General features: G+C 43.4%; 1 long non-coding RNA gene across 1 annotated transcript; it reads right to left on the reverse strand.

The window, feature by feature from the left end:
* Positions 1-334: 334 nt before the first annotated feature.
* On the reverse strand, positions 335-12,996 carry LOC105495024 (uncharacterized). The gene is made up of 3 exons (XR_011621114.1): positions 12,712-12,996; positions 10,618-10,737; positions 335-1,005 (listed from the first exon to the last, which is right to left on the reverse strand). It is a non-coding gene; the product is annotated as an uncharacterized lncRNA (long non-coding RNA).
* Positions 12,997-13,639: the final 643 nt, after the last annotated feature.

A 13,639-nucleotide genomic window follows, 5' to 3' on the forward strand; every position in this document is an offset into this window, starting at 1 on the left:
GAACTCCTGACCTCAAGTAATCTGCCTGCCTCAGCCTCCCATAATTGCTGGGATTACAGGTGTGAGCCACCACACCCAACCAAAACTGGATAATTTTTGAAGAAAAGAGGTTTAATGGACTCACAGTTTGGCAGGATGTACAGGAAACATGACTGAGAGGCCTCAGGAAAATTACAATAATGGTTCAAGGTAAGGGGGAAGTAAGGGCATTTTCACATGTTGGAGCAGGAGGAGGAGAGAGTGAAGGTGGAAGTGCTACGCACTTTCAAACAACCAGATCTTGTGATAACTCACTCACTATCATGAGAACAGCAAGGAGGAAATCTGCCTTCATGATTCAATCATCTCTCACCAGGTCTCTCTTCCAACACTGGGAATTACAATTCAACATGAGATTTGGGTGGGACACAGAGCCAAACCATGTATCGGACCCTCCTTTTTGCTTTACTCTTCTCTCTAGCATTTATAACCATTCAACAATCTATGCAGTCTACTGCCTCTCTCTAGAATGTGAGCTCCATGAAGGAAGGGATTTTTGTCTGGTTTGTTTACTGCTTTGTTCCCTGTGCCTAGAACAGTGCCTGGCAAATAGTGGATATTCAATAAATACTTTCTGAATAAATGAATGGGTGAATCAAGACCAAATGCCTCCTTCATTTTTATTCCTTTAATCATTCAATAAATTCTAGTTGGAGAATGGATTGTGGGTGGGGGGGTGGTGGTAGAAGGAGGGCTGAATAATTAGAATACAATTCTGATCTCTGGGCCTCTGTTTCCCCATCCATAAGACAAAGGAGCTGAGGAGGAGACCTCAAAGGACTCTTTCAGCCCCACTATTCTATGAATCTAAGAGTATTTCCCAGTAGAAATACTTGGAAGATAAAATTAATCCTCTCCTTAATCAACGGTTCCTATCTCTGCACGTGACTTGTCAGGGGAACTTTTCTCTGATGCTCACACGATGCGGGAACTTGTCACATCTTCAATCTCCGGGAACGTCCTCACCTGAAATTGAAAGGTAAATATTTCAGTTGTGAGTCTCTCTGTCATGACTCAAATAATTTTAAAATTGCTTAGATGTCTTTGCCTAACAATGTTCAGATTGTTCTAATGCAGGGGAAAACGGTAGTTTTAGACACAGTAATATTGATAGCAGCTAGTAATTTCCATGTACTTCTCACAGTTATTGGCACTGTGAGGATTACCAAGGAGAACTTTTTACTTACTAAAAAGACATTCTATGTTGAGGGCCCAGCATGGTGCCTGGCAAGAGAAGATTCTCACTAGATGGTGCGTTTTGCAATAATTATTTCCATGGAGTTGGGTTGAGAAATAGCCATACTTCTCTCCAAGATGCTATAAAGTCATCAGGCGTCTCAGCTCATAGGGATTTTATCCCTAGAAGACCTTTTTAGACAGGTAGCTCAGAGTTGGCACAATCTCCCCCTCATTCATTCAGCAGATAGTCTCCAGTGCCTTCATGAGAATCAAACTCCATCCCTGCCCCCAAGTAGCTCCCTATGTAGTCAGAAGGACAATATAATGTGCAAGAAATATCAGTTAATGGGTGTCAATACAATAGTAAGAGAAGGTTCTGGGTGTTGCCCTGAGTTTTTAGAAGATCAAAGAAAGATGTTTCAAAAACTACCTTGAATCAAGCACTAATTTTTTTTTGTTACCTTCACTTACCAGTCCTAAAAGAAAAAGAAAAAATAACTAAGTTAGTAAGAAATTGTCGACATCTAAAAGGCTATAGTTTTTTTAATGTGGTTATTCTTATTGTCTGTTTCCTTCCAGGGAATTTTATTTCGTTGTGTTAACTGCTTTGTCCCCAGCACATGCTGGGTGCATAAGAAGTCCCAAATAAATATTTGTTGGCAGATGGACTAGACCTGCCCAGCCTAGGCCACTGTGAAAAAGAAATAAAAGTGGGCCCAGTCAAGAAAGAAGCTTCAAGAGACCCCAAGGTCCATAGGTCAGTGGGATTGATAGTGATGGGGGGAAGTTGGGAGAGGGAGGAGAAAGGGTTGCAGAGACTGGAGGGGTGGCAAGATCCCGGGAAACTTGAATGCCAGGCTAGGCATCGTACCTTATGTTCTGAGGCCCTGGAGGGACAGTGAAGGATTTTAAGCTTCAGCAAGGCCCGCTTAAACTCCTGTTCCATGACCTTGTCTTTCTTTTCAAGGTTTCCAAGTTTCTTTTGTGTTTCTTGCTTTATTTGACATGTCTAGTCTTATTTGGGAGTTATCTTGGCCAGCTGAAGTCTTTCAGTGAGTGGGAGGGATCCAGTTATCTGCTCTTCCCTTCCCCAAATCCAGTGTAACCTTACTCAAGCCCACATTTCTTCCTGTAATTAAACTCAAACTCCAGCTAAATTGGGCAAATATTTTAAAATGACAACTCAAAAGGATGTTTTAGTAATTGTATGATGAAGATGTCAGATCTTTGTCATTTCATTGCAGCAGAAGGCCAGCTGGGAGGGAAGTCATTTTTTGAGATTTTAATAATGTGTGCAATTCTCAATATATATAAAAATGATGACAACTGGATGCCAGTTTCAGAGAGGATAGATCCAGCTTTGGTTTGGTGTGTCTGTGCTATCTGGCTTGTCTCAGGATCTTCTTTAGTTGATATTAACAAAACTCTTTATATTCATTGACAAATATTTATTAAGCACCTATCAGGTTTCAGACACTGCCCTGGTTGCTGAGGCCGGGGAGTCAGTGTTGGCAAGAATCTAGGTCTTTGCCATCAAGGACTTTTTGGTCTAGTAGGGAAGATTAGACATATGGCCATAAGATCACCACAGCAAAAACAGCTGTCTTAATTTACTATGTGTGATTTACATACATTCTCATTTAACTCTCACTGTAATCCATGTGGTTGTCATTTTTGCCCCTATTTTACAAGACAAGAAAACCAACTGTCATATGGTCAGTAAGTGGTACAGTCAGGATTTGAACTTAGGTCTGACCCCAACCCCATGTTCTTTCCATAATGCTGTGTCTTATTTTAGAGCAGAGTTAGAGTACGTATGTGGGATGAGGATAGGAGAAGGCCAGCCATACAGTACATCAGGAGTCCTTAGAAAAGAAGAAAGAGCAAATGGGAAGTGGAAACTGGCTAACATAAGGAATGGGGAAATTGGAAGAAATAAAATTGTTGGTCTGCTTTGCAGGTGGTCAAATCACCAAGTTCCAGGAGTCTAGGGGCTTTATTTTAATGAAAACAAGGCCCAGTGTTTTAGGGTTTCTGTCAAAAGACAGTGGTGTTGAGGTGCAGTGGAGCCCCAGACTGTCTATCTTCAGTAGAGAGAGTACTCTGAAAATGGCATTGACACAGGGAAAGGCCTTGAGGAACTAGACCAGATTCCATGCAAGCGTTAGGCAAGAGGGGGAGAGAATATGAACAACAATGGACTAACATACTCTTGTAAGCATTTACTGGAGTTGCATGCAGATTCATTCCACTATCATTGACACTAGCTGCATATTGCACACGTCTCTCCATGGATATGACCCACTCACTCTGTGGTTGTCCACAGAGATCTCACTTATCTTCTCCTTTCTGGCACTTTTCTGCTCCCTTGTATTTAGGCATGCCCATGTGACTTACTTTAGTTAGTTTGCTAACTCATGGTTTGCATGTGCAAATTCGGGAGGAGTTGGTGTGAAATGTAGTGGCTGTGATGTCAGCAAGCTCACTCTGTGCAAGCTCCAGTTGGGCATCTTGGTTCCAACTGATTTCAGTCAGCTCTTTTATCTCATAAGAGGAGGGAGTTTCAGTGTTTTTTGACAGGTTGTTTCTTTTCTTATCTGCCATCCTGAAAACTAAGAATTTCTGTTAGTCTTTGGTTTATTTAACTCTTTGGGACATGTCTCACCACCATGAGCCACTGCCGTAGAGAGAATTTCTGAGAAGGCTCACAGTAAGGGCCAAGCGCTGCTGGGCCACTGGACTCTCCTTCCCTTCAGGCTCCCAGGAGCCTCTGACTGATCTCTCTATCCTTCACACAGTTTGGGGCCACCCTTGGTGACAACACCCCCTACAGAAAGAATCTAAGGAGAACTGACATTTCAGAGACAGGATTTAGAATCTAGAAATTCTTATTATTTGGTGGAATGTGTATGATAAGGCAAAATGGGGAGTCAAGGGCAAAACCCAGATAAAATGGGGATGACTGAAGGTGACAGCCCCTGACATGAGAACACCTCAGGAGGCACAGATTTCAGGGGGACGAGATACTAAGTTCTGTATTGGACATGTCAAGTTGACATGTCCAAAAGTACCTGTTGACATCCAGTTGAAGAGGTCTAATGGATACCTGAAACATAGGTTCAAAGGTTGAGGCTGAAGATATAGATTGGTCCATCAGAATACAAATTGTACTTATAGTCATGGGATTGGGTAAAATCTCCCACAAAAAGTAAGTATAGACACCCAAGAAATTGTCTATAAAGGAACTTGAGAGAGAAGGTTTCCAGGAGAAGTCTAGAAGGAAGAGCATGGAGATCCAGCAAGGTGGTCTTTTGTTTGTTTTTAAGATGGAAGAGGTTTGAACCTTCTATAAGAAGACAGGCAAGTGAGAGAGGCTAAAGGGTTTCATTCATTCACTCATTGTTACCCATGCAGCTCTCACTGATGTTGAATTTATTCCTTCCTATTATTCAATTGAACAGACATTTTTGAGTACCCACTGAGTGCTCTGTGCTAAATTCTAGTCCTGTCCTAAAGTCAGAGGATGGGGATAGAGTGCCCATTGCTATAAGTTCCATATTATCACTCAGGATTTGCAGTGTGTGAGGGGCTGCTTTTAAATGCCATCTTATAGGGACTTGGTTGGCAGTAGAGATTCTTACTAGGCCTGAGCTTAGGAGGGCCCAGAATTATGGTTTGTAGAGAGAGACATATTTCAACCACAGATAGTGTCTGCCCTCTGGGGCACCCATAGAGACAGTTAAACTACGTGACATGAGGTAAATACAAGCAGTTACTAGATTTATAACTAAGTTAGAATAACCAATCCACTCCTGCTTTTAGTTGGAGTTTTAGTTGGTTAGTTTTGTCAAACCCACAATAAAACCCTGGGTTGGACCAAGAGAGTGAACCACTCTAGTCCTTGGCTTTCTATATAGTAGGAGGTGCAGACCTTGGAATCTGGAGGAGTCTCTGGTGCCCCTCCCTTGGCCTTTAACTTTCACCCCACCCTCTCCCTCTCCCGAGGCTTTCTGGGCCCTCATCTCTGTGCTGAATGCCACAATGACCACAATTGGCATTCAAGGCTCTTCATGACTTCGCCCCTGCTTACTTCTCCAGCTCCCCGATGTCTCACAGTACCTTTCTCCCTTCCCTCTCGGTTCTTTTGCCACGCTGGCCATCTGTTGTTTCCTAGAACCCATTAAGCTCACACCTACCTCCGGGCCTTTGCATCAATGTTCTTTTCCTGGCTCTTTCCACAATGTCTCATTCTGTCTCATTTCAAAGTCATTTCTCAGGGAAAAGAGAACTCCTCTGTTATTTTCTAAGCAGAACCTCTCAGTTATCTTATCCAATAGCACGTTCCTTCTTATCTGTTATTACAATTTGTAATAATTATTTTATTTGTTGAATGAACAGCTGAATAATTTAGTTATACCTTTATTTGGCAAATATTTATTGAGTACCTGCTAAGGACCAGGCACTCTTTTCGGAGCTGAAGTTTTAATAGTGACAAAACAGATACAAATCTGTACGCAATGGGGAGACTTTTTAGAGAATAGTAGGAAAAAATGGAGGTAAGTGTAACTCCAAGAGATTTGGCCTGAGTGACTGAGACGATAGTGCTTCCATTTGTTGAGATGGAGAGAGGGCAGGTTGGGTGGAAAGGGCAAAAAGAAACTGGGTGGGTTTTTTTTGGGGGGGAGCAAGTTTGAGATGTCCTTTAGGTAGTCAGGTGGAAATGTATACTAGACAGTAGAACATATGTCTCCAGAGTTCAGGAGAGAGGTCTGTGCTAGAAATATATTTAGAAGTAATTAGAACATTAATTGTATTGAAAGCCATGACATTAGATGAGTGACCATGGAGAGTGACTGTAGTTAGAGAAGAATTCCTAGAACTTAGTCGCCAACAGTTAGAGGTCAAACAGAGGAGGTGACTGTCGGATGGCCAGAAAGGTAGGAAGAAAATATGCCAAATGGGGAGTCCCAGAAGGCAAGTAAAGAAGGCATTTCAGGGAGGAGAAGGTGATTGGCTGAGACAAATACTGTTGCAAGATTGAGTACCAGGAGGACTGAGGCTTGCCATTTGGATTTAGCAACGGGGAGATCACTGGTGACTTTGACAAGAGCAGTTTGGGAAGAGTAGTGGGGAAGCAGATCTTACTGAAGTTCAAGGGAGAATGGGAAAAGAGAAATTGGACAGTGAATATCACTATACTTTAAGAAGTTTTCTTGTTGAGGGAAAATGAGAAATGGGGTAATAGTAAGAGTTAGGGTAAAGAGGGAGTTTCGTTTTTTTTTAAGATGGGAAAAGTAAAAGTATGTTTGTATGCTTATGGGAATGACTCGGTAGAGAGGGAATAACCTAATGATGCAGGATAAGAGAGGAGAACTGCTAGATCTATGTTCTTGAGTAGGTGAGGGGTGGGATTTAACACACAGGTAGAAGAACAATGGACAGTTCATCCATGGTAACGAGAGAAGGGGGAGCAGGGGATTAGTGGGAGTTCTCTTCTGATTGTTTCAATTTTCAGTGAAATAGGAAGCTGGGTCTTCAGTTGAGAATGAAGATGAGGGAGGTGTTAGAGGTTTGAAGAAAGAGGAAAAAGTAGGAAAATACCATCTAGGAGAGAGGGAGAGTGATTGCACTAGATAAATACAGTGCGAGCTTCGGCAGTTTTAGGGCCCACACAAGGCTGGTGGTCACTAATGTAAAGGGAGTCTGGTTAGCATGAATATGTGTTTTTTTTTTTTGCAGTGCGTGTTCAGCTGTGAGGGTGCAGGTACACAGTAGATGGAGAGCTTTGGTTGAAACAAAAGAATACAATGAACTGAGGGAAGGGTGAGGAAAATGAAAGTGTACACAAGGGAAGGATTATATGTTTTATATGGAATTTAAACTGGGTAGACAGGGAAGTGAGGACATGGTGGGGGTGAGGGACAGTAAAAGTGAGTTGAAGGTCCCAGGAGGGTTGAAGGGTTATTTTGAGTCAGGATAGTAAAGGGAGTGAGATAGGAAGTAGATATTGACAAGAGGAAGCTTTCAACTGAAATTAAGCTATTAAGGCCTAAGGGAGGAGCAGGGAGGGAGTAACTGAGGTGGAAGGAGGAGTGTAGGTTGGGGAGCCCAGGTATTGGAAAGATTGTTTTTGTGCATATTGAAATCATCAATAATTATGACAGATGTAGTTTTGAAATCTTTGTGTGGTTTGGGATAGTACTTATGGGATATAAGGTATGTGTCTGGCACACAGTGAGTTCTCAATCAATGCAGTTTAGTCGGTTATTTGTCTAATATTTGTTCAGGGCCCTGGGACTTCTCCCTCAGCGGCTTCCAACTTGTGGAGTGTTGCGGCATTGCACTGGGGATGGGGGTGGGGTTGGGAGACAGCTGGGGCATGAGTCTGGGCTCAAGGGTCCCTGCTGCTGAGATTGCCCCATACACAAGGGTCTGGGCCCCTCTTCTGGCTTCCGGCTGGGCTCCCACCAGAGCTGCATACGTTTGGCTCAGCAGCAGCAGCAGCAGATGGCAAAAAGTGGGTGGGCTGGGGGGTATCTGCAACTGATCCCACAGTCGCTGGATTAATGAGGCCTCATGCCCGCCTTCTTTTCTGCAACATGCCAGCCGACAGTAGCTTCCTTTGCTGGGGTGGGTTTGTTTGTGGGAAATTTTTTGGCAGTGAAAGCCCAGCACCTGATTGAAAACTTCCTCTCCCCCTCATTTCTCCTTCTCTCCTGGCTCCTATATTGGTTCTAAAGTAGTCTGGGGCCTCAAGCTTGTCCCTGGGGTTCTTGCTGGTGTCAGGCTGATGAAACAGACCAGGTAGTCCTGCTATTACATTTACTGATGGGGAAACTGAGACTTGGAGAATTTAATTATTCATTCAGTAGCAGGAAGCTCAGGACTCTATGTACATTTCATGCCCTCTTGTGTCTAGCTACATCCCTGGGTTGGCATAGACCCCGTGAGTCGGAACTTCGATGGGTATATAATCCTATTTGATGGGCATTGAGGTCATGGGGATGGGGGCATTGCATTGGAATCCAGATTATGATAAGGATAATGGGGACTCCTGGGAAAAAATATTAGGTGAGGAGAAAGTCTAGCACTGAGGACCATAGTAGCAAATGGGTTCAGGGCTAAAGAGCACTATTTGTTGGCACAGTATAAAGCTCTTCTTAGCCTCTGACCAGGCCCTGACAGTAAATATATAGTTTACTGAGTCATTAGGGATCCAAGCAACTCTGTGGTAGAACTGTTCCTTCTTTATCAAAATGGGATAAAAGAAAGGAAAGGTGCATCTTTGATGACAAGCAAGAGTGAGAGAGCGAGAGGCGGGTTGGAGAGTTGGGGAGAGAGAGAGAGAGCTCTAGAGATGTGAAGGTGGGCAAAGATGTTGAGATATTCTAGTCAGCATGATGACAGAAACTGAGGCCCCAAGGAGCATTGGGGGTCAAAGATAGATCAGTGCTACTGGACGAGTCGCCCAAGAGGAGTCTTAGATGCACGGCAGACTAATGCAGGCAGCAATAAGTTGATGAAAATCTGGAGGCAGGTGGTGATGGAGCTTCTGGCAGTGGAGACACGTGGAGGAACACTGGAAATCTCAGTGCATAGGCAATGGTCAAGTGGGACAGAGCAATAAGCAGACTTAAACCAGACAGACAAAGTTGTGTAACATTTGTTTTTACACAGCAGTACACATATGAAAACGTTTGTATGGCCCAGCAGGGTAGAGGGACGGGCTGTTTGGGGCCAGAGATGAATGGCTTGGGGACTCTAACAGCACAGGGCCCCATCTGTCTAATCAGAGGGTTGAAGAAATAAATTAAGCACATTAATAAAGAATGTGTTCATTTATTGGGAAGCTCTTCAGTAAGGAGTGTATTTTTCTCAAATAATATGTTCCGAGGAGATAATCCAGGGCTGCTGTTGCAGCCTAGGGATACCACTGAGGACATAGGCTTTCCAGGTGTTTCTAATCTGCCATTCATGGTTTTTGTCTGTTGCTTCATAGTTGCAATACGGCACATGCAGCTTTAGATATCACACCAGCATTCCAGATGGGAAGAAGGGAGAGGGAAAAGAGGGCAATGGCAAAGGGAAAACAGCATGCCCGTTGAGTTTGCTGCCATTTGAGGAGCTTTCCTAAAAGACTCACAAGGGAATTCTTACTTCTCATTGGCCAGAGTCATGTGATGTGAAAGATGTTTTGTGGCTAGACATTTTGTTGCCCTAATAAAATCAGGATTCTGTTAGTAAGGAAGAAGAGAATTAATGGGAGAAGGCCTATGACAAGCACTGTGTTGTATTCGGGGAACAGGTAGTAATTTTGCAGGGCTGGACCACAAACTGTGAGGCAGGAAGAGGAAGGGGATGAGGCTGGTTAAGCCGCCAGAGCCTAGATGATTCAAGGTCTTGTGAGTCATGCTCAGGAGTCTGGACTGTATCACCTGGGTAATGGGAATTCACTGATGCAATTTAGGTGGAGCAGTGATTTGGCCAGATGAGTATTTTAGATAGATTGTCCTGACAGAGGGGGTAGGTGGAGTTGCAGAAGGTGAGGAGGGAAGGTCTCCTGTGAGGGTAGTGTCTGAATCCATGTACATAGAAGGGATTCGGTTAATAGCCTGTGAATGAAGTAATAACACTTAAATCAGGGTAGTGGCAATAAAGAGGAGAGGAGGGGATGAATTTGAGAAATTTTCAGGAGAATAAAATTGATAGGGTTTGGTAATTGATTAGATGGTTGAGAGGAGGGGAGGGAGTTTAGGAATACTCCTGGGTTTCCCAAAATTAATTGAGATGTGGAACATAAGAGAAAGAGCAAGTATGGAGTATATAATTTGTTCAGAATTACATGCAAAACTGAACCCAGGAACTGGTTCAGGAACCTAGATCTCCCAGGCCACTGTTCTATTACCCTAATTTACACTCCAAATTGTCTCTTCTGGAGCCCAGCATGACAGTTCACTGATATCTTTGGACCCATTGATTTTTTGCCTCCTCCACCATCCACCAAGTCCCTGAGATCCGGGGATGATGATGCTAGTATGGTGGTGGTATCTTGCTTCCTGAGGGCCCAGAGTGATGAATGTGTGTTAAGAGTGTAGATACAGAAAGAGTGTAGATACAGCGGCCACCATCAACTCTGTTCCTATTCTCACCGATGCCAGGGAGGGCCTGGACTAAACATTGGCTTCTCCCCACAACTATCCTTTTTCTAACTCCTGCTTTATGCTTGGCTGATGTATTAGTATTCTATTACTCCTATAAAAACTTACCGCAAATATAGTGGCTTAAAAACAATACAAACTTATTTTCTTATAGTTCTGAAGATCAGAGGTTTAAAATCAAGGTGTTAGATGGGCTGTGTTCCTTCTGGAGGTTTCAGGGAAAAAAAATCAATTTTCTTACCTTTTTCAGCTTCTGGAGGCCAAATGCATTCCTTCGCTCATGGGTCCTTCATCGCATTACTACAATCTTCTGGTCCCATTGTTGCTTCTCCTACTACTGAGTCTGAATCCTCCTGCTTCCCTTTTAAAAGGATTCTTGTGATTACATTGGGCAATCCTGGAAATGGTACCTAACTTGGTCTGAGAGGTAGAGGAAGGAGCTCCAGCGGGGAGGATATTCATGTTGAATTTTGAGGTATGTGTAAGAATTAGCCAGATGAATTATAAGAATGATAGCAATAGTAATAGCAAACATTTATATATATATATATATCCACCTGGATAATCCATGATAATCTCCCCTTAAGATCCTTAACTGAATTACATTTCTAAAGTCCCTTTAACCATTTAAGGTAATGCAATGGTCTGAATGTTTATGTCCCTTCAAAATTAGTAAATTTAAAGCTAATCCCTAATGTTGTATTATTAAGAGGTGGGAACTTTGGGGGGTGAGTAGATTATGAGGGGTCCACCCTTCTGACTGGTATTAGTGCCTTTATAAGAGAGGCCTGAGGGAGCTTGGTCACCCCTTCTACCATGTAAGGACACAATAAGAAGGTGCCAATTATGAGACCGACAGCAAATCCTCACCAGGCATCAAATCGACTAGTGCTTTGACTTTGGACTTCCCAGCCTCCAGAAATGTGAGCCATACATTTCTGTTGTTTGTAAATTATCAACTGTAAGATGTTTTGTTATAGCAGCCCAAATGAGACAGCCAGGTGGGAGGAGGTCCATGGAGAAACTCCATCCAGCCTGCCCATTTGAGGAGGAGCCTGGGGAAGTTCATGACATTTGCAGCAGGGAAGAGCCTGGCCCTTCCTCTTCCTGTGTGGGACCTGGGATTCGAATGGCCAAGTGAGAAGTGCTCTAGCAGGGACTCTGGCCTTGTGAGAGTCCCGGTTTCCTCCTTTACTTCCACTTCACCCAATAAAACCCTGTCTTAGTCACCATCCAAATTGTCTGTGAGCCTGAATTGTCATGACTGTGGGACAAAGAACCCTGTCTTTAGCTGAACTAAGGAAAAATCCTGCAACACAAATAAACTACGACAGATAACATATTCACATGCCCTCAGATTAGAATGTGGACATCTTTAGGGGGGGCATTATTCAGCCTACCACAGCTGCACACCTTCACTGACATTCTTTTATGGACAACCTTGTACTGATGAATAGGGCACAGTTCTTGCCATTGCTGAGCTTATGATTTAGGGGAGAAGGCATAGAGGTAGACAACAAACTATTCTACAGGGTAAGAGAAGACTTTGGGAACACAGATAAATGGTACATAACTTGGTCTGAGACATTGAGGAATGAGCTCCAGGGAAGAGGATATTCATGTTGAATTTTGAGGCATGTGTAAGAATTAGCCAGATGAATAATAAGAATGATAGCAATAGTAATAACAAACATTTATATAGTTATTACTATCTGCCAGGTAGTGTTTAAGCACTTAATGCATATTAATGCATTTGACCCTCTCAACACTGAATAAGTCCCTTATAAGAGGCCTTATAAGTACTGTTATCAGTCATCTCTATTTTACAGATGAGTGTAATAGTCAAGGTTCTCCAGAGAAACAGAACTGATAGGAGATGATAGATTGAAAGATATAAATATATAGGTTAGATATAGATATATGAGAGGGGGTTTATTATTTATTGTTAATCACAATGAGTAAAGTGAGTTTGAGAGAAGAGAATCCATTGGCTGAAATGTAGGCCCTCCCCATTACTCTTAAGGATCAAAGTCCTTTCTGTGGCTTGAAAGACCCTTGATAATCTGGTCCCTGCTACCACTCCCACCCCAACCCCATTCCCCTCTCCAATGCTGAGTCACTGGGTTCCTCTCAGTCCCTCAGCTGAACATTGTTTCCCTCTACTCTGGCCCTTTGCCCATGCTGTTCCCCTGGCCTGGGATGGGACACACTGTCCTCATCCTTCAGATCTTGGCTCAAATGCCACAGTCTGAGAAAGGGTGCTCCTCCTCCTCAGCCAGGCAGGTGCTCTTGCTCACTGTCAGAACAGCCTGCACTTGACCTTGACAGCACTCACCTCAGCAGTATATAGCTGTCTTTTTCATCCTCTCGTTGTTTCCTCAGTGACACATAATAGGTGGCCAATAAATATTTGCTGACCCTATGAAAAATGTAGGGGCAGATGAATATCTAGAAGTCAGTAGGAGCAAGACCATCATAGACCATCTCATCCCACACCTTCCTTTAACTTCTGGGAAATTGAGAGGGGCAGTGACTTGCCCAATACTACACAGCAAGTCAGGGGCAGAGCTGAGGATTCTGACTTCCGGTCCTGGATCACTTCCATTGTTCCCAGTAGGATGCTCCTTGACTCACTCCAGTGTCTACCTGTCCAAGTGTGTTCTATCCTTCATGAGACAGCTGAGTTCTAAACAGGTCTAGGATTCCTTTCATGTTACAGTTCAACCTCACTTCACCCCACAAAGTTAGAATTGACTGCCCTTTTCTCTATGCTTCCCAAACAGCCTGCAGCTTTGCTCTTGCCCTTCTGTACTCTGCTTACACCTGAGCTTTTCCAACGCAGACACCATGCCTGATTCCTCTGTCCCCATGGAGGCTGCACACAGCAGTACAAATATGGTATGTGAGTATGCTGAGATACAGGAAAGCAGAGGGATGTGGGATTATCAAGAAATCCTTAACCCAGCCAGGGTCAAGAAAGGTTTCCAGGAGGTAGTGAATCCTGAGCTGAACAAGCAGGACAAGCCAGGTGGGTGGTGCATGCATGCTTTGAGAAAAACGTGGGTTTGGGGTGGAGGAAAGGGCATTTTAAGGAGAGGAACCCTAATATTTGTGGAATAAGATGATAACTAGTTACACAGGGTGACGTGGAGACTGGACAACTCAAAACCCTTTTTCTCCCAAGGATTAAAATGAGGAAGTTGAACTGACTTTCAAGGGCTTTCCAGAGCTAAGTAACCAGGCAATGACAAGGCTGATTGTGT

This window comes from Macaca nemestrina, chromosome 1 (assembly GCF_043159975.1).
Source record: "Macaca nemestrina isolate mMacNem1 chromosome 1, mMacNem.hap1, whole genome shotgun sequence".
NCBI lineage: Eukaryota > Metazoa > Chordata > Mammalia > Primates > Cercopithecidae > Macaca > Macaca nemestrina.